The following is a 20745-nucleotide window of genomic DNA, read 5'->3' on the forward strand; positions in this document are numbered from 1 at the left end:
TGACGCGTCATGTAGGACCTGCGAGTGCATCTCTCCGGTACACGGTGCACATATGTGTATCGCCGTGTACCGGCGACATGCTCTAGCACACGGTCGACTCCCCGTTCCGTTAGGGACTGGCTGACACAGCTGGTCATTAACGGAGATCACCGTTGCCATAGCAACGCAGTTAGCGGTGACGTCACCGCTAACCGCGGCTCCGAGAGCACCGTTGCTATGGTAACGCGTCTGTCAGCGGTACCGCTGTTACCGCTGACAGCCAGCACTGATCACTCACGGAGTGAAGGCTGCACGCTGCTTCCCGATTGTAGTGAGGATTGTAGTGAGGATGAGGTTCCCCAGCCCCAAGTGATGAGCTGGTGAACCTCATCCTCACTACAATCGTCACTACTACTACACTAGTGAGCATTGTAGTGAGGATGAGGTTCCCCAGACCCAAGTGATGAGCTGGTGAACCTCATCCTCACTACAATCGTCACTACTACTACACTAGTGAGGATTGTAATGAGGATGAGGTTCCCCAGCCCCAAGTGATGAGCTGGTGAACCTCATCCTCACTACAATCGTCACTACTACTACACTAGAAAGAAAAAAGACAGAAGAGCAGGATCGTGGAGGGCTGACAGGGGGTAATAAAAATGGAGTCTCTAATGTGTCTGTGTATTTATTTCTATTAAAGTATTTTTTCTCTGTGTGGTGTTTTTTTTAACCCTTTATTGGAGATTCTTAATGGCCGGGTCAAACGTGCCTGACATTAAGAATCTCTGGCTTAATACTGGCTAGTAAAACAAAGCCAGTATTAACTCATGATTACCCAACAAGCCACACGGCTCCAGGGCTGTTGGATACAGCGCCAGATGATGGCGCTTCTATGAGAGCGCCATTTTCTGGGACGGCTGCGGACTGAAATCCGCAGCAGAGGCGCCCAGAAACCTCGGGCTAACCTGTGCTGCGGATTCCAATCCCCAGCTGCCTAGTTGTACCCGGCTGGACACAAAAATGGGGCGAAGCCCACGTCATTTGTTTTTTAATTATTTCATGAAATAAGTGAAATAATTAAAAAAAAATGGGCTTCCCTATATTTTTGGTTCCCAGCCGGGTACAAATAGGCAACTGGGGGTTGGAGGCAGCCCGTGGCTGCCTGCTATACCTGGCTAGCATACAAAAATATGGCGAAGCCCACGTCATTTTTTTGGTGGGCAAAAAAATTCTGCATAAAGTCCTGGATGGAGTATGCTGAGCCTTGTAGTTCTGCAGCTGCTGTCTGCTCTTCTCCATACAGACAGACAGCAGCTGCAGAACTACAAGGCTCAGCATACTCCATCCAGGACTGTATGCAGAAGTTTTTTGCCCCCTGAAAAAATTATGTGGGCTTCGCCATATTTTTGTATGCTAGCCAGGTACAGCAGGCAGGTACGGCTGCCCCCAACCCCCAGTTGCCTATTTGTACCCGGCTGGGAACCAAAAATAAAGGGAAGCCCTTTTTTTATTATTTCATGAATTTCATGAAATAATTAGAAAACAAATGACGTAGGCTTCGCCCAATTTTTGTGTCCAGCCAGGTACAACTAGGCAGCTGGGGATTGGAATCCGCAGCACAGGTTGGCCTGAGCTTTCTGGGCCCCACTGCTGCGAATTGCAGTCTGCAGCCGCCTCAGAAAATGGCATTTTCATAGAAGCGCCATCTTCTGGCGCTGTATCCAACTCTTCCAGCACCTGCCTGCTATACCTGGCTAGCATACAAAATATGGCGAAGCTCAAGTCCTTTTTTTGTAGTTTTTTGGCAAAAAAAATAAAAAATGCTTCCCTGGATTTTCCATTGCCAGTAAAGGTAACACCAAGCAGTGGGGGTTAGCAGCCAGTAGCTGCTTGGATTACCCTTAGCTAGCAATACAAAAAATGCAGCGGGAGCCCATATATATTTTTTTAATTATTTATTTAAATAACTAAAAATAAAATGGGCTTCCCTGTATTTTGATTGCTGGACATCACAGTGCTGTAAAAATAAATCTTTAAAAAAATGACGTAGCGCTCCGCGGTATTTTTGATTCTCAGCGCAGATAAAGCAGACAGCTATGGGTTGCCACCCCCATCTGCCTGCCGTTACCTTGGTTGGCAATCAAAATACAGGGAAGCCCATTAATTTTTTCTATTTAAAAAATAGTTAAAAAAAAAATGACGTTGGGTCCCCCCATTTTTGATAGCCAGCTAGGGTAAAGCAGACGGCTGTAGCCTGAAAACCACAGCTGGCAGCTTTACCGTGGTTGGGGATCCAATGTGGAGGTCCCCTCAGGCTCTTTTTTATAATTATTTTATAAATATTAATAATTACACAATAAAAGTAGGGTCCCCCCCAAATTGGATCACCAGCCAAGGTAAAGCGGACAGCTGTGGTCTGGTATTCTCAGGGTGGGAAGGTCCATAGTTATTGGGCCTTCACAGCCTAAAAATAGCAGGCCACAGGCACCCCAGACGTGGCGCATCCACTAGATGCGCCAATCCTGGCGCTTCACCCCAGCTCATCCCGTGCCCTGGTGCAGTGGCAAACGGGGTAATAAATCGGGTTGATACTAGCTGTAAAGTAACCTGAGATCAAGCCCAGCAGTTTGTGATGTCATGGCATCTATTAGATACTCAACATCATAAACTGTCAGTACTAACAAAAAAAATAAATCGACAAAAGAAATTTATTTGAAAAAACAGTCCCCAAAACATTTCCTCTTTCACCAATTTATTGTAAGAAAAAAAATAAAGGGGTCCCACGACGACTCTGGACCATCTAGAATATGGGGGGGAGACACTCAGGGAATGTATCCCCCATTTTCTAGGAGTGCGGACCCTTCATGTGAGGAGTGTGGGTGCAATGAATCTGCACTTACTCTTCTCGGGTCCACAGCAGCAGAGTCCATGTCGTAATGGTTGCTACCAAAGCTGCAATGCCCTGCTCATGAGGTAAGGGCATGCCTAATCAGGAGAACTACTGTAGAGGAAGCTCTGCTCACTGGTATATAGGTGCTCAGAGGTAATAATAGATAAAATTAGTGAGTAACCTCGGCACTCTAAATCTCCCAGACTAAGTCAGTAAGTCACAACGGATAGTAATGCAAAATCACTCTATTGGTCCGTATTAAGAAAAAAATTATTTTCATAAGCATATATGTTTTTGTCCAAAACAAGTTACAAATGACGTTTCGGCCTGAGCCTTCGTCAGATTGGACTTATCTGCATGTAATCATGAAAAATGACAATAATCAGTATCACATAAGAGTGAGAGAACAATAACATAAACTCGAACAATGTAGAGGTACAATTGGGATGCAGCAAAAAAATTGCAACACAGCAAGAAATGAAACACATGATACAAATGTCATAATACAGTACAAGGACAATATAGTAATGACAAATATGGGGTCAGAGTAGACTTAGACAGCTCTGGTACGAAAGAGATGTCAATCATAAAGTAACATGTGCAGTAGGTGTAGAGCTACAGTATGCATGGCAGAGCTAATGGGTAGACCGACCATAGAAAAAGAACGGAGAAAAAGTGGAGAAAAAGTGGAGAAAAAATGGAGAAAAAAATGGAGAAAAAGTGGAGAAAAAGTGGAGAAAAAGTGGAGAAAAAGTGGAGAAAAAGTGGAGAAAAAATGGAGAAAAAAATGGAGAAAAAGTGGAGAAAAAGTGGAGAAAAAATGGAGAAAAAGTGGAGAAAAAGTGGAGAAAAAGTGGAGAAAAAGTGGAGGAAAAAATGGAGAAAAAAATGGAGAAAAAGTGGAGAAAAAGTGGAGAAAAAGTGGAGAAAAAGTGGAGAAAAAGTGGAGAAAAAAATGGAGAAAAAGTGGAGAAAAAGTGGAGAAAAAGTGGAGAAAAAGTGGAGAAAAAAATGGAGAAAAAGTGGAGAAAAAGTGGAGAAAAAGTGGAGAAAAAAATGGAGAAAAAGTGGAGAAAAAGTGGAGAAAAAGTGGAGAAAAAGTGGAGAAAAAAGTGGAGAAAAAAATGGAGAAAAAGTGGAGAAAAAGTGGAGAAAAAGTGGAGAAAAAATGGAGAAAAAATGGAGAAAAAGTGGAGAAAAAGTGGAGAAAAAATGGAGAAAAAGTGGAGAAAAAGTGGAGAAAAAGTGGAGAAAAAGTGGAGGAAAAAATGGAGAAAAAAAATGGAGAAAAAGTGGAGAAAAAGTGGAGAAAAAGTGGAGAAAAAGTGGAGAAAAAAATGGAGAAAAAGTGGAGAAAAAGTGGAGAAAAAGTGGAGAAAAAGTGGAGAAAAAAATGGAGAAAAAGTGGAGAAAAAGTGGAGAAAAAGTGGAGAAAAAAATGGAGAAAAAGTGGAGAAAAAGTGGAGAAAAAGTGGAGAAAAAGTGGAGAAAAAAATGGAGAAAAAGTGGAGAAAAAGTGGAGAAAAAAATGGAGAAAAAGTGGAGAAAAAGTGGAGAAAAAAATGGAGAAAAAGTGGAGAAAAAGTGGAGAAAAAATGTAGAAAAAAATGTAGAAAAAAATGTAGAAAAAGTGGAGAAAAAATGGAGAAAAAGTGGAGCACCCTTTGGTGCCTTTCATGTGGCACTAAGGGGTGCTTAGCTTTGTATTTAGCCAAAAAAATGAAAAAAAAAAATGACGTAGGGTTCCCCCTAGTTTTGTAGCCAGCTAGGGTAAAGCAGACGGCTGCAGCCTGCAGACCACAGCTGGCAACCTCACCTTGGCTGGTAATCCAAAACTGAGGGCAAAAAAAAAACACGTAGGGGTCCCCCAAAATTGGATCACCAGCCAAGGTAAAGCAGACAGCTGGGGCCTGATATTCTCAGACTAGGGAGGTCCATGGTTATTGGACTCTCCCCAGCCTAAAAATAGCAGGCCGCAGCCGCCCCAGAAGTGGCGCATCCATTAGATGCGCCAATCCTGGTGCTTCGCCCCAGCTCATCCCGCGTCCTGGTGCGGTGGCAAACGGGGTAATATATGGGTTAATACCAGATGTGTAATGTCACCTGGCATCAAGCCCTGGGGTTGGTGAGGTCAGGCGTCTATCAGATACCCGACATCACCAACCCAGTCAGTAATAAAAAAAAATAGACGACAAACACATTTTTATTTGAAAAAACACTCCCCAAAACATTCCCTCTTTAACCAATTTATTAGAATGAAAAACAAATCCAGGTCTGGTGTAATCCAAGGGGTTGCCATGACGATCCACACTGTCCCAGTCAATGAGGAGCAGGATGTTCCCCATTGGCTGGGAGAGCAGTGCAGTGACCTGAGCTAACATCAATGGGTCAGCCCAGGTCACTGCAGGGCATGACAAGTGCTGCTGTCAGCGAGGTACATTACCTGCGCTGATCTCCAGCACACTGACAGCACCTGTCACTGAGTTCAATGATCGGCGCCTTCACACCAAGTATCGCGAGAGGCCCGTGACGTCACCGCTAGTCAGTCTCAGGTCGGAAGCGAGAGAAGGTGATGTGACAAGCGGCGGCCATGGAGGACAGTGACAGCGCTGAGGTCGGGATGGCGGGACTTCATCACCGCAGGTAAGCCGAGCGGGACCATGTGTGTGTGTGTGTGTGTGTGTGTGTGTGTGTGTGTGTGTATGTACGTGTGTACAATACATGCCGTGGGCAGGAGGGGGCGGAGCGAGCTGAGCGGGGAAGTGTGGGCTTCCTGCACGTAACTAGGATAAACATTGGGTTACTAACTAAAGCGCTTTGGTTGGATACCCGATGTTTATCTTGGTTACCAGCTTCTGGCAAGCTGCCAGCGATGGCTCCTGCACACTGTAGCTGTAAAAAGCCCTGCTTTTTGCTGCTAGAACCGTTCTCGAACGTATCTAGAACTATCGAGCTTTTGCAAAAAGCTCGAGTTCTAGTTCGATCTCGAACAGCCCCCAAAATCACTCGAGCCTAGAACTGGAGAACCTCGAACCTAGAACCGCGCTCAACTCTAGTCATTACATGGTCGCTGGTGAGCTGTCAAACAGGCAGATCTTACCAGCGACCAGTGACCAGCCCCCAGCCAGCAGCGACGCGTGGAAGCGTAACTAAGGTAAATATCAGCTAACCAAGGAAAGCACTTCTCTTGGTTACCCGATATTTACCTTAGTTACTAGCGTCCCCCGTTCTAACGCTGCCAGTGCCGGCTCCCTGTTCCCTGCACTCCTAGCCAGAGTACACATCGAGTTAATTACCCGATGTGTACTGCAGCTATGTGTGCAGGGAGCAGGGAGCCAGCACTGGCAGCGTGAGAGCACACAGCTTAACGCTGGCTCCCTGCACTCCTAGTCAGAGTACACATCGGGTTAATTACCCGATGTGTACTCCAGCTACGTATGCAGGGAGCAGGGAGCCGGCACTGGCAGCATGAGAGCGGCGGATGCTAGTAACTAAGGTAAATATTGGGTAACCAAGGAAAGGGCTTCTTGGTTACCCGGGGTTTACCGTGGTTACAGCTTACCGCAGGCTGCCAGACGCCGGCTCCCTGCTCCCTGCTCGCTTCAGTTCGTCGCTCTCTCACTGTCACACACAGCGATGTGTGCTTCACAGCGGGAGAGCAACGTCCAAAGAATGAAGCAGGACATTCAGCAACGACCGGCGACCTCACAGCAGGGGCCAGTTTGTTGCTGGATGTCACATACAGCGACAGCGACGGGACGTCGCTGCTACGTCACAGAAAATGGTGACTTAGCAGCGACGTCGTTGTTGTCGTCGCTATGTGTGACACCACCTTAACTGTGATTGCTATCACTAATACTGTTCCCCCCTGTGGAAAAGTTCTATTGACTAAAATAGTGACCTCCTCCGAGATTACAGTCAAGGCTGAAAGTGTTGGCATCATTGAAATTGGTCCAGAAAATTAAGTATTTCTCCCAAAAAATTATGCAATTGCACATTTTGTTATACACATGTTTATTTCCTTTGTGTATAACACAGAAAAAAAAGAAAACAAAAACATAGAAAAAGAGCAAATTAGACATAATTTCACACAAAACTCTAATAATCTGCTGGACAAAATTGTTGGCTCTCTTAACTTGATATTTGGTTGCCCACCCTTTGGAATCAATGACGGCAATCAATTGCTTACTATATCCAACAGCTTCTTACACCTCTCAACTGGAATGTTGGCCACTCTTCTTCTGCAAAAAGTTCCAGGTCTCTCATATATAAAGGGAGCCTCTTCCCAACAGCAATTTTAAAATGTCTCCACAGGTGTTCAATGGGATTTAGATCTGGACCCATTGCTGCCACTTCAGAACTCTCCAGCTCTTTGTTTCCATCCATTTCTGGAGGCTTCTTGAAGTATCATTGGGGTAATTGTCCTGCTGGAAATCTCATGACCTAGGATGGAAACCCAGATTTCTGATACTGGATACTACTTTTTGACCCAAAATCATTTGGTACTCTTCAGATTTTAAGATACCTTGCACATAGTCAGGACACCCAGTGCCCAACAACACAACCTCCAAAAATATTTGAACTGACACCATATTTGACTGTAGTTACTGTGTTCTTTTCTTTGTAGGCCTCAGTCCATTTTTGATAAACAGTAGAATGATGTGCTTTACCACAAAGATCTATCTTAGTCTTATCTGTCCACAAGACTCTTTAGTAGAAGGATTTTGGCTTGCTCACGTACATTTTGACAAACTGCAGTTTAGCTTTTATATGTCTATGTCAGCAGTGGTATCCTCTTGGGTCTCCTGCTATAGCATTTCATTTCATTCAAATGTCAATAGATAGTTCACTCTGACACTGATGCACACGCAGCCAGCAGGACAGCTTGAATTTCTTTGGAACTTGGTTGGGGCTGCTTATCTATCATCTGGACAATCATGTCTTGCAACCTTTCATCATTTTTCCTTTGCCATTCACGTCCAGGTAAATTAGCTAGAGTGCCATATATTGTTGTAATCTTCCTGATTATGTTGGGCACTGTGGACAAAGGAACATCAAGATCTCTGGAGATGGACTCTGGAATTGGACAACCTTGAGATTGTTGATATTTTTCAACAGATTTGATTCTCATGTCTCCAGACAGTTATTTTCTCCCCTTTATGTTCCCCATGCTTAATGTGCCACACACAATACAAATATTGAGTCAACGTCGACCCTTTTTATCTAGTTTTCGGTGGGATTTTCATATTGCCCACACCTGTTACTTGGCACAGGTGGGTTTGAACCAGCATCACATGTTTGAAACTAAGTTGTTCATCCATAATTTTGGGAAGGTGCCATCAATGTTGTCCTGCCCATTTTTGCAGTTTTGAGATAAATTATGTCCACTTTTTTTCTTTTTTTTGTGTGTTGTTCCAATACACACTGTCATGGCTCCACACCAGTGTTCAAACCAGTGATATCTGGTTGTTGGTTGGTTTCCCTCTTGGTTGGATCACAGCCTGTTTTCTATTGGTCCAACTGCTGAAGGATCTGTTGTCTTTCTTTCTGATGTTGTGCCTGTTTCCATTTTATTCTGGTGAGTGCATTTTCTCGTTTGGTTTGCTCAATCACATTTTGGGAGGTGCTATTTATACTTACTACTCAAATGTCTCAGTGCTGGCTATATTTCAGGATGGATGGTTGTCTGGAGTCTCAGCTCGTTGGTTAAGGTTTTCTTTCTAAGACATTGCTATTGTTATTCCCTGCAGTTTGTTTGTGTGATCCATTCCCAGTTACCTCCTATTTTGTTTCATTTAGGTTTGGGAGGGTTTCCACGTATTCTGTAATTCTTTTTGGTTTCTTGTATTCCTAGCCATGTGCTCATTTCATTAATGTTTATTGTTGTTTCTGTAATACACTTGGATTATACTTTAAGGTGCACTTAAGGACGTTCAGTCCGCAGTTGATGGGTGGGGGAACCATTCTGTGATATTAGGGTGCCAACCTCCGCTTTCAGGCAGGGACAAATCAGGGTCAGGTCTAGTGCAAATACTAGCCTGTTTTTGGACCAGTGGATTTCTGTTTTTACATCTCCCCTGGTTTGTCCATCCCCATGATAGTATAAAGGTTCAGTCGTAACACACACAAAGGAAATAAAGATAATTTATGACAATATATGCGTCATATATGAGTGATGGTATAAATAGACAAATGGCCCTTGGCAGAAGAAAGGTTCTCCACCCCTGTTTTAGATCATTGGAGCAGAGACTAGTGGGACATTTAAATCCTGTTGATGATCCGAAAATTTGTAAAGCTCATATCTTTTTTTTTTTTGCTAGAAAAACACTTTATGATTCTAATATGTAAAGTGTCACTTAATGATAAACACATCTTTGTGTATATCAATGCCTTCAATTCATCATGATTAATGTTAAATAATTATTGGCATGTACATTAGCCACACTTTGGAAACTTTTCACAGCAAACATCAATCACAAGATATAGCGAACTGTAATGCATCATATACACGGGAGAGCATTCATTCTGTTTGCACTATGCACTCAGGTGCCTGCAATATATTATCATGTACCAAAGAAAGGAAATCAATTTGATGACCTGAGATGATAATAAAAAGTTTGAGAACGTAGCAAGTGTTGTGTCTCAAAAAATGTGCAACAGGCGAGTCAAGATCCCCTCTAAACACAGAATTATCCCCTTACTGTGCCATTACAATTTAATGAACAAGGCTTTCAAGAGCCGGATTGCTGATGCAGACAGTCTCAATCTAGGCTGAGAAGCAGCCTGTTGGCCTTTGGCATCTTTTTCACTTGTTTGCGGATGGTGTGTATAAGTGGGGGCCACTGATTGTAATTCACCACTTCTTTGGCTGCTGTGATTGTATGCAAGACGGCGGAGAACAAAGTTCATTTTCCCACACACAAAAGATTATTATTAGTATACCAAGGCTGAAGGCTGAGAGTAAAGTGAATAAGAAATGTGTCCTATCAGCAGTCATATATGATTCCTGCTTGACATAGGCATAAAAGAAGATTTATTTACCCCTTCACGACCTATGATGGTAACTTAAGTTATGGGTCGTCTCTCTGCCTTTGATGCAGACTCACACACTGAGCCCATATGCTTGCCCGTACATATTGGCTGATTTGATCAGTCGTTATGTGCCTTTAGCAGGCTCAGGTGGATCAGAGATTCACCCGTGCCTTTTAACTAGAAAAATCCTTCTGTCAATCTCTGATAGCAGTATTTAACATGCACCGACAGGGAGCACAACACACTCCTTGATTCCATCGGCAGCCCCGTTAAGGGACCACGGGGCACCGATGGGTTGTCATGATCGCCGGGGTTCAGTTGGTGACCCCAGTGTCTGTCATGACGAAGTTCCTGTGAATGCCGGCTGAGCACTGGCATTCATAAGGCAATGTGCGCACAGTGCGTTTTTCGTGGCGTTTTTGCGCGTTTTTCGGGTGCGTTTTTGGCCTCAAAACTGCAGGACTTTGCTTCCCCAGCAAAGTCTATGAGTTTTCATTTTTGCTGTCCGCACACATCTGTTTTTTTTTACCTGCGTTTTTGAGTTAAAAAAAAAAAATGGACATGTCAGTTCTTTCCTGCGTTTTCCCCCCATGCAATGCATTGGAAAAACGCAGCAAAACGCAGAGATCAAAAACGCAGCAAATCGCGGCAAAAACGCATGCGTTTTTTTATGCGTTTTTTCGACGCAGGTGCGTTTTTGTGCGTTTTTAGCGGCCAAAAACGCACAAAAACGCAGCGTCAAAAAGACGCAGTGTGCGAACCTAGCCTAAGAAGACAGCTTTTGTGCTGTACATAGCAGTGCATCAGCACTTCTATGTACAACACAAGCAATTGAAAGATCACAGCTTCCAGTGTGCTAAAGGGATTAGTAAAAACAACAAAAAATAAAAAAAAAAGTTTAAAAAAATCTACAAAAATGTAAAAATCACAAAAGTTCAATCCATCCCCTTTTTGCCCCATTGAAAACAAAACAATTAAGAAAAAAGAAAAAATACACATATTTGGTATCACCACCTTCAGAAATGCCCGATCTACCAAAATATAAAATAAATTTATCTGAGTAGTAAAGTGTGTAACAAGAAAAAAATTCAACACGCCAGAATTATTTTTCTTTTGTTGCCGCAACATTGTAGTAAAATGCAATTAAAGGCGACCAAACATCACATCTACGCAAAATGGTATAATTAAAAATATCAGCTCAGCACAAAAAATAAGCCATTGCTGAGCTCGAGATTCCGAAAAATGAGAATGTTAATGGTTTCAGAAAATGGCACCAAAAGCACAATTCTTTTTTTGACAAATTTTTGCATTTTTTTCACCGCTTAAAAAAAAAACAAAAAAAAACAAAACGTACAAGTTTGGTATTTAGGTACTCATACAGAACTGGAAAATCATACTATAAGATCAGTTTTACCATATAGTGAACATGGTAAATAAAAAAAACAATTGTAGAATTCATTTTTTTTTTGTAATTTCACCGTGCTTGGAATTTTTTTCCTCTTTTCCAGTAGAATATGGGGCAGAATGAATGGTGTCATCAAAAGTACAACTTGTGCCACAAAAATGAAGCCCTCATATGGCTATATTAATGAAAAAAATAAAAAAAAACATGGCTCTTGGAAGATATGGAGGAAAAAAATGAAAAAACAAAAATCGCCCGGTGGTGAAGGAGATAAAGGAAATCTGTCATCAGATTCATGCTACCCAAACTAATGTAGGCATGGCTGAAAGCCTGGTACATGATTTCTCTGAAATATTGCTATATTTCAGAGGAAGCATAGTTTTGAAAGCCCCAAGAGACATGATTAGTCCAGTGAAGGCCCCAGCTGACTTCTCCATTCCATGCTCGTTGACTGACTTGTGTTGTGCTGATGTAAATTGTTTATTATGTGAGGATTGCAGTGGATGTATATCCTTATTTAGTATCTTCATTTCTTGACTATTTCTACAGAAAAGCCTAAAGCACTGGCACCCCTCCATATCCCTATCACATGGCATCACGTGGCACCAGCTTGTAGTAAGAGTAGTAGGATGTGTTAACGTGAATTTGTAGGGGCTAAGTCTGTACTTTGTCACAAGAATTGAAGCTCAGGAAATAGTTACAGAGATGTCTAACGGACAATAAAGTAAGAACATTAGGTGACTGCAGCTGGTTATAGCCATGACGTCTGAAACTGCGATCCACAGATTCAATGGAAGGTAATGTGCTCCTTTTAGTTCTATGTTATGGTAGGGGAGCACATTTCTCACAAGCTTTAGAAAACATTCAAATGTTGGCCATTTTGTATCACACTGAGGGTCATTTATACATGTGAGACTGACAAAAATTATTGGAAATTCAAAAAACATGACATAGTTAATGTAGAAGATTCCTCAATCTGTTCTTTTTAAAGGGGTTGTCCAGTCACCTAACATTGATGATCTGGCTATAGGTGTCATGATCCAGGACTGGTATTTGTGACGTCCTGGACTAGCCAGGTAGTTACAGACAGGCCCTTACACAAACACCCGTCCCCTAACAAGGTAACAGCAGCCAACCTAAAAAACCCTGAGTCAAACCTCTCAGGTGTTGACATTCACACCAGGGAGCGAAGCCAGGCAGTTGGCCACGCCCACCGTGGAGTTCGGATAGCCTGAGGCGGGAAAACACAACAGATCTGTTAGGGAGGAGAGTGGAGTAGTTGGAGAGTAGTAAACGTCTGTCAGGGATCTGGGTCGTAGCCCAGATACCCATGTGGCCAGGAGGCAGAGGGTGGTTGCCACCTGCAGGAGTCTGGAAAACGGCTGGTAGAACCGTAAGGGACCGGGACAGGGTAGTAGCCCGCCGGTACCGAACCGGGGAACCAACTGGAAACCGGAGCACCAGGAGGGGTACTCAGACCCAGAACGAGGCCCAGAAGCCACTGGACCGAGTTGAATTCACTGATTGGGGTCTGGAACTTAGGTCCTTTTCCACCCAAGTCCCGACTGAAGACAACAGCCCAACGAGGGGGATAGAAAGCCACTGCTCAGGCAGAGAGATCCCACGGGTCAGCGTCTGCGGGCAAACAGGCTCTCCCGACACACACAAAGCCGGGGAGCGGACTACCATCGCTGAGGCATAGGCAGTCAAAATCTACAAAACGAGGTGCAGGAGAAAGGCGGGAACCACCGAACTGGATGGGGGACCAGACGCAGCTGGCTGCGGGCACCGACCACCATCCTTTTGGTTTACCAGAGACTCCGGTGTATCTGTCATAGTGAGTACAACAGTGCCCTCGGGCTGCCACCGCCCCGCATCGCACCAACACGCCCGCACCCCCACATCCCACCTCGCAACCACCAGGCTGCTGTGGTGTCCACACTCACCGCAACCCGTGGGTGGCGTCACGAACTTAAATTCTTAAACACCATGGCCCCGGCCATGAACCTCCCCACCGAAACCCCTCACGTAGCGCCAGCCTCCCTTCAGAGCGACGTGACCCCCGGGTCCGGAGGCGCTTGAGCCACCCACCAAGCGAGCCCGGACCCGAGTGGCTCGGCTGCAGCCGAGCGCGGGGCGGTGCATATTCCCCACTCCAGAGTTTCCCAGACCTGGCCTGGTCATGTCAAGGGTTAACTTTCATCAGCCTCGTTCTGGTTTCAGGAGACACTATATCTGGTTGCTGCACCTGCATTCCTGTGCTGGTTATAGTTTTGCTCTGTAGTCTGTGACTAGCTCTGGTAAGATTCCCTGTTTGATCTGACTTCTTGTTACCGTGCCCTTACCTGTACCCTCCTCGTTCGTCCATCTGTCCCAGTTCCTGAATTCCCACTCCTGTCAGTTGTTTACCCATCCTAGTTCATCCTCCTTCTCGTGTTTGTGTCTCCTCACCCTCTGGTCTTGTCTTCTGTTCCCTCTGCCCTTTGTGTTTCCCTCTGCATACCTGATCTCCTGGCATCCGACTTCGGTTCTGATTTCTGACCTGATATTGATCCTCCCTTTGCAGTGACTTGACTTTCCTGGCTAGACACTGACTGCTTGACTACTCTATTGCCCCCTGGTGGTTTGCCTGTGAACTGACTGCTGAAGTTACTCTGCTGTACTTCAGCTTTCTTTCTGTTACAGTGTTACTTTGACTCGCCTTCACTACTCTGCTGCCATCTAGTGGGGAATACGCTGTACTACATCTTACCAGCCTTTTGAACAGCGTGACATACGACATCAATATATAATATTAGCTAATATTAGTTCCAGTGTTGAGCTGTAATGTGCAGCTCCATTCAATGTATAGCAGACACTGCTGAGTACTGCAGTTTCCATTCAAGAGAATAGGACCTGATCTCCAATATTCAGCAACAGTCACCAATGAGTTAAGTGGCCATCACTGGAGCTAATACCTGCAGATCGATGGGGATCCTGGGGGCCATACAACAACGATCAGATAAAGATGACCCGACAACTCATTTATACCATGCTCTACGCTGTGTCAGAGTTTCCATATAAATCTCCAAAAAACACGATTCAGAAGAAAAACCAGATGGTGCCATTCAAGATATTGGCAGAGAGAAAATCACTTTGGGCTCTGTTTTGCTTCTGTTTCAATGATGTTCATCTTTATAGGGGAACACAAAAGCGCAGTCTACCATGCTATTATGTCTTCCTTCAAAAAATGAAAAAGAGAGCATTGCTGCTGGAACAGAGGCCTCTCTGGGAAATGTAGTTTTAAGTTTTAACATGATCCTAGATCTACTGAAACACCACTCAACTGCAAAAAAATAAAAATGTAATTGAAGGGAACCTTTTTAGGAATGATTAGTGTGCACACAGCCAGATATGTTGGTAGGTGCTGGTAGATGGGATGTGAGATCCCTCGTAGTATATAAATATAAAGTTCACCGCACTCTCCAGGAATTTAATGCAATGGTGTAATGTAATGTAATGTTACACCATTGCATGAAATTCCTGGAGAGTGCGGTAAACTTTATATTTATATTAAAGGGATCATGTCGCTAGTTTTTCCTTTATGAGCTGCGGCCACCACCAGTAAACCTTTATATACAGCATTCCAGAATGATGTATATAAGAGCCCAGGCCGCTCTGTATAACATAAAAACATCTTTATAATACTGACTTAGAGGGACGGTCAGGTCCGATGGGTGTCATTGGTCGCGGGTCCGGCAACTCCTCTCTACTGCAATCGCCGTCCTCCTTCATCCCAGATCAGTGAGCATGACGCGTCCTACATCATCCACACACTCCGACATTCCAGTCCTGCGCAGGCACACTTTGATCTGCCCTACTGAGGGCAGACCAAAGTACTATAATGGACAGACGTGAGGAAAGGTCAAAAACTGCCTGCGCATGCGCACTACAATACTTTGATCTGCCCTCGACCTGGCAGATTAAAGTGTGCATGTGCAGGAGTACAATGCAGACCTGTGTGGATGACGTAAGATGCGGGCTGGGAATAAGGAGGATGGCAATTGGAGCAGGAAGGATGCGCTGGACCCGAGACCAGTGATACCCATCGAACAGGACCGCCCCCTTAGGTGAGTATTATAAAGGCGTTTTTTACGCTCTACAGGGTTGTTGGGCTCTTATATACAGTATTCTAGAATGCCGTATATATGGGCTCACTGATGGTGGCCGCAGCTCATAAGGGAAAAACCTGGTGACAGGTTCCCTTTAAATGGGGTTTTCTGGTAACAGTAAAAGACAGTTAAAACACATAGAATCTCTCTTTGACTATGAAGAAAGATAGAATGGATTTTAACTTTTTGCTCCTGGACTTTACATATAATAAGGTCCAAAAATATATGGACGGTGACACAAGTTTTGGCATTTTAGTAGATTAGCAAAATATATTTAAGATCCAGTTACAGTATATAATATGGGCTTAAAGGGCAGACTCTCTGCCTTAGGATTCACTCACATCTGCCTATAATAAATGCGTCCGATTGTCATCCAGAAAAGTTGGACTAGTGAAATTCGTTTGATGTTCCATATGTCATGCGAGTGTGCCTTTTTTTTTTTTTTTATCGCCTTAGCAGCCATATGTCATCCTTATTTACAGTGTTCTCTACTACCGTATGGTAATGTATGAGAATACCAAAAAGCATAATTACTTTTCATGGTGCATTTGGCAAACATGCACAACCTACATAATAAATGCACGTTTAATAAAAATGTTACATTTTATTTATAGAATCAGATAAAAATCATGGACGGTTGATTAATATTACTAGCTCCGGAACTGTCACATAAAATAGGATCACGTGAAATCAAATAAAATTAGGATGATAGGTACAAATGAGACAGTGTGGTATTGGTATCCTAAATGAGCACACAAATAAAAAAAGTGAAAAAAGTTCAAAAGCATTAGTCATTAGTGTGGTGGTAAACAAAGTATGTTCACTTAGGAAAAAAATAGATGTATGAAAATAATAACATCTAGTATGTAAGATAAATAATTAAAATAATTACCAGTAACAGATCAAACAAAAATATATTAATTGCAGTCAAGTAAATTTAGTCACACTAAATCAACTAACCCAAGGAGTATCGTAAAATCAAATCAGTTAATAGAGTGCAATACAAAATCCTGTGTGAACATAGAACTGTGCAATATTCAATATTCAGTACTGTGATGACCAGCAACTATGTTCCCTAGAAATAGAAATAAAGTGCATGGAAAGAAAGTTCAGTATACAAATATACCAACAGTAATGACAGTACTGAACTGTAGTATTTTCACACAGTTTTGCACAAACTTCATTGACTGTCATGACAACGTTGGGTTCTGTTCAGTTGCAGATTCTGACTCTGCGCATGATGGTTTCTCTGGCGTCTGGGATCAACAAAGGCAGAGTCGGGCGTCAACCTGTTTTGTGCTAATTCATAGGCAGGCTAGTAAGAGTTAATCTCTGTTGGTCGGCTTGATCCTTTGGTCACATGTTGTGGGGAGACCTATCACATCTGCTCCCCTCCTATTTATGCTGGTTGAAAACTTCCAACCATGCCAGCTATAATTTATTCAATGTTGGTCTGTAAGGTGTTGTGTCCCAGACTAATTGGAGAAAGTCATGCTCATTGCTTGGTGTGGTTTTGGACTTTACCCCTGTTGTTTTGCACTCATTGATTTATACGCAAATGTGAGCAAACCCTTAATTTGTGGCCTAATTGGAGTAAGGCTTTAGGAATTACAGTTCTTTAATATGTAGCTGCTTCTATTTCAAGGGATCAAAGGAAATTGGACAATTTTCTAAAAAGGTCTGGAGCTGATTCCAGGTGTGGCATTTGCATTTGAAAGCTGCTGCTGTGAACCCACAACATGTGGTCGCAGGAGCTCTCAATGAAAGAGAAACAGACCATTATCAGAATAAATAATATAAGAAATACAGAGTGTTCACCACAAGGTGCAAACCATTTAGTAGCCTTAAAAATAGAATGGCCAGATTATACTTTACTTAAAAAATCTAAAGAAGCCAGGCCAGTTTTGGAAAAGAGCTAGGTCCATAAAGTTCCTCCACCAATTATCTGTTTTAATCACTAAATTATCTATAATTATATAGTATACTTTCTGCTCAGATTCAACCAAATGCAGCAAGGTTGATTGGGCGGCGCTTCACTGTACAGATGGACAATGACCCAAAACATACTGCAAAAACAACCCAGGTCTTTTTTTAAGACAAAAAAAGAGGAATATTCTGCAATGGCCAAGTCAATCACCAGATCTCAACCCCATCGAGCATGCAATTCACATGCTTAAGACAAAACGTAAGGCAGAAAGACCCACATACAAGCAAAAACTGAAGTCAGCTGCAGTAAAGGTCCGGCAATGCATCATAAAGGAGAAAACCCAGCGTTTGGTGAGGTCCATGGCTCCAGACTTCAGGCAATCATTGCCTATAAAGGATTCTCTACAAAGTATTAAAAATGAATATGTTATTTATGGTAAAGTAAATTTGTCCAATTACTTTTGAGCACCTGAAATGAGGAGGTTTTGGAGAAAAATGGTTGCAATTCCTAAATATTTCACAGGATATTTTTTCTCAAGCCCTTTAGGTAAATCTGAAAGTCTACACTTCAATTATATCTCAGTTGTTACATTTTAAATATACTGTACAGTAAAATAATGTCACACAGACCCCAAAATTACGAATATTTCATGACTGTCCAAATATTTCTGGACCTAATTGTATTTGTTCAGGTTATTGCAATCTATATAAGAGAACAGATGACATAAAAGACATAAGAGAACAGATAAGAGAACAGATGACATAGGATAGGAACACGCTGGGTAAAATAGAGCTGTATCTTACGCTAACTTGAAGTCCTCTACTTGATTCTAGTGCCTTCAAGCAATAGAGGAAAAATGGAGTAATTGATGCAAATACATTTCTTAAAGGGAACCTGTCAGGTGCAATATGCACCCAGAATTACGAGCAGTTCTGGGTGTATATTGCTAATCCCTGCCTAACCATCCATGTATCTAGTAGCATAGATAAAGGGATCTTTAGAAAAAGGTATTTCTAAAGATCTTTTATCAAATGCTAATGAGGTCAGCGACTAGTCGCAAGGCCTTACTTCCCCTGGCTAGTTGGCCCCCTTAGCATATAAGCCTGTGGGGGTACTAACATACTAATGAATGTGCAGTGTCAGAGGCATGGTCGCGCTCACCTCTCAGCTGCCACCCCTTGTTTTCAGTTCAGTGCGCATGATCAGAAGTCCTGGACTTCCATCATGTGCACTATGAAGCTGGGTATACGCGTCTCGGCTTCAAACTGGTATGGTGTGCATGACCGGAAGTCTCGGGGACATTCTGATCTTGCGCCCTGAACCGGAAACCAGCAATGGCAGCTGAGGTGAGAGTGACCATGCTTCTGATGCTGCACATTTATTAGGATATTAGCACGCCAACAGGGGTGTACTAACATGCTAAGTGGGCTGACTAGCCAAGGGAACAAACACCCTTGCGACTAGTGTGACGCCCTGGACACCCAGGGGTCACAGGTCACTACACTCACTACATACACCCCCACCCCAGTAAAGTATCACCAGTCAACCAAAAGACCTGATTGCCTCCCTGAGAGTCAGACAGGCTCACCAGGTGGGCGGAGTCAGGCGGAAAGACACGCCCACCGAGGAGTCTGCTGGCCTGGGGCAGGAAAACACAAACATTAGTAGAGGAGTAGAGTCTGGAGTTTGAAGAGAGAAGAGCTCAGTTCTGTGTGGGGCCTGGGTTGGAGCCTAGGACCCCAGATCAGTCAGGCAGGCAGACGGTAGTGGCCGCCTGCAGGAGACTGGGAATACGACCAGCGGAACCGTAAGGGACCGGGACAGGGTAGTGGTCCGCCGGAACCGAACCGGGGAGCTAACTGGATACTAGAGCACCAGGGAGGGTACTCAAACCCCGACTAGACTATAAGCCACCACCACAGTCAAATTAACTAATTGCGGTCTAGACCTCAGTGGTTCATTCCCACCTAAGTCCCGATTGAAGGCAACCGCCCAACCCGTCCAGATAGTAGCCACCGCCAGAGGCCAGAGATCCAAGGGCCAGCATCTGTGGGCAAACGGGCTCCTACGACACATACACGCCGGGGAGCGGGCTACCAGTGACAGGTTCCCTTTAAAACCTTATATCATTCAGTTAGGAAGATTTCCAAATATAAAGTATATGGGAATCTGTTTTTATCTCTTGTTGTCATTGAATAGAATCATTCTTGTTCTGATTCAGAGGCTAAATCTCCATCACTTGCAGTTCTGCTCACACATGTGTGTCAGGTATGTAGGAATGTATCAGAAATGCAGATATGAGCTCTTTGTTTATACCTCAACTCCTTAATTAACAGATCCCTGATGTGCCTGACCCCAGCGACACCAGCGCCTTTCTTCTGTAGCGACACCTTTTTATAAAATCTCCTCTCTAACATTTATAAGCTATAATACACTGTATCAGGACTCATAAAGTGTCCATGTATATATCAGTATTATTCAAACAGTCTGACCCTATTGACTATTATAGGGTCCATTTGTTTTCCGTCATGGTGTCTGACATTTATTAGACATGGTGCTGGGGTCCTGGGTTCGAATCCCACCAAGGACAACATCTGCAAGGAGTTTGTATGTTCTCCCCGTGTTTGCGTGATTCCCTCCGGGTTCTCCAGTTTCCCCTCAACCTCCAAAAACATACTGACAGGGACTATAGACTGTGAGCCCCAATGGGGACAGTATTGCTGATGTATGTAAAGCGCTATGGAATAATAGCACTATATAAGTAAATAATAAGTAAAGTAATAATAAGTAAATAATATTATTATTATTCCGCAATATGTTGCATTATTTTGATCTGCAATAGAAGCTTTTCATACAGCCTCCAACACATGTGCACAGAGCTCTATAAATGCGTCAATATTCCTACCGACTGATAGCGAGGAGAAACCTTACAAAAATAAGGAGAGTTTGAAACAAAGATAAATCACAAAGGTAAGATCTTCCATTGTGATGAAGCTTAACCTACCTTGAAATGCAGAATATTACATTACTTCCATAGTTACAATAAAAAGTGGCACAAGCAGGTGACATTCCGTTAGACGTTGAGACGCCATTTTTACTTCTGGCCACTGACCACCAGAGGGCGACATTTATTTCTACATAATATCACAGCTGTAACTTTTATCAAACGCTTGACATTTTACCAGAAATGAAAACATAAATGAAGCCAAGAATCCACATCACACACCCAATGTTATTCAACAGCGGAAACACAATGTTACAACTGCATCACTTTCTTCCATTCTAGAACTGTAATGTCGTCCATTGATATATAATTATAATTTATTAAACTGATTAATAATAATTTGCGGGGTGCCAAGAAAAA

This window comes from Anomaloglossus baeobatrachus, chromosome 6, assembly GCF_048569485.1.
Source record: "Anomaloglossus baeobatrachus isolate aAnoBae1 chromosome 6, aAnoBae1.hap1, whole genome shotgun sequence".
In the NCBI taxonomy this organism is placed as follows: Eukaryota; Metazoa; Chordata; class Amphibia; order Anura; family Aromobatidae; genus Anomaloglossus; species Anomaloglossus baeobatrachus.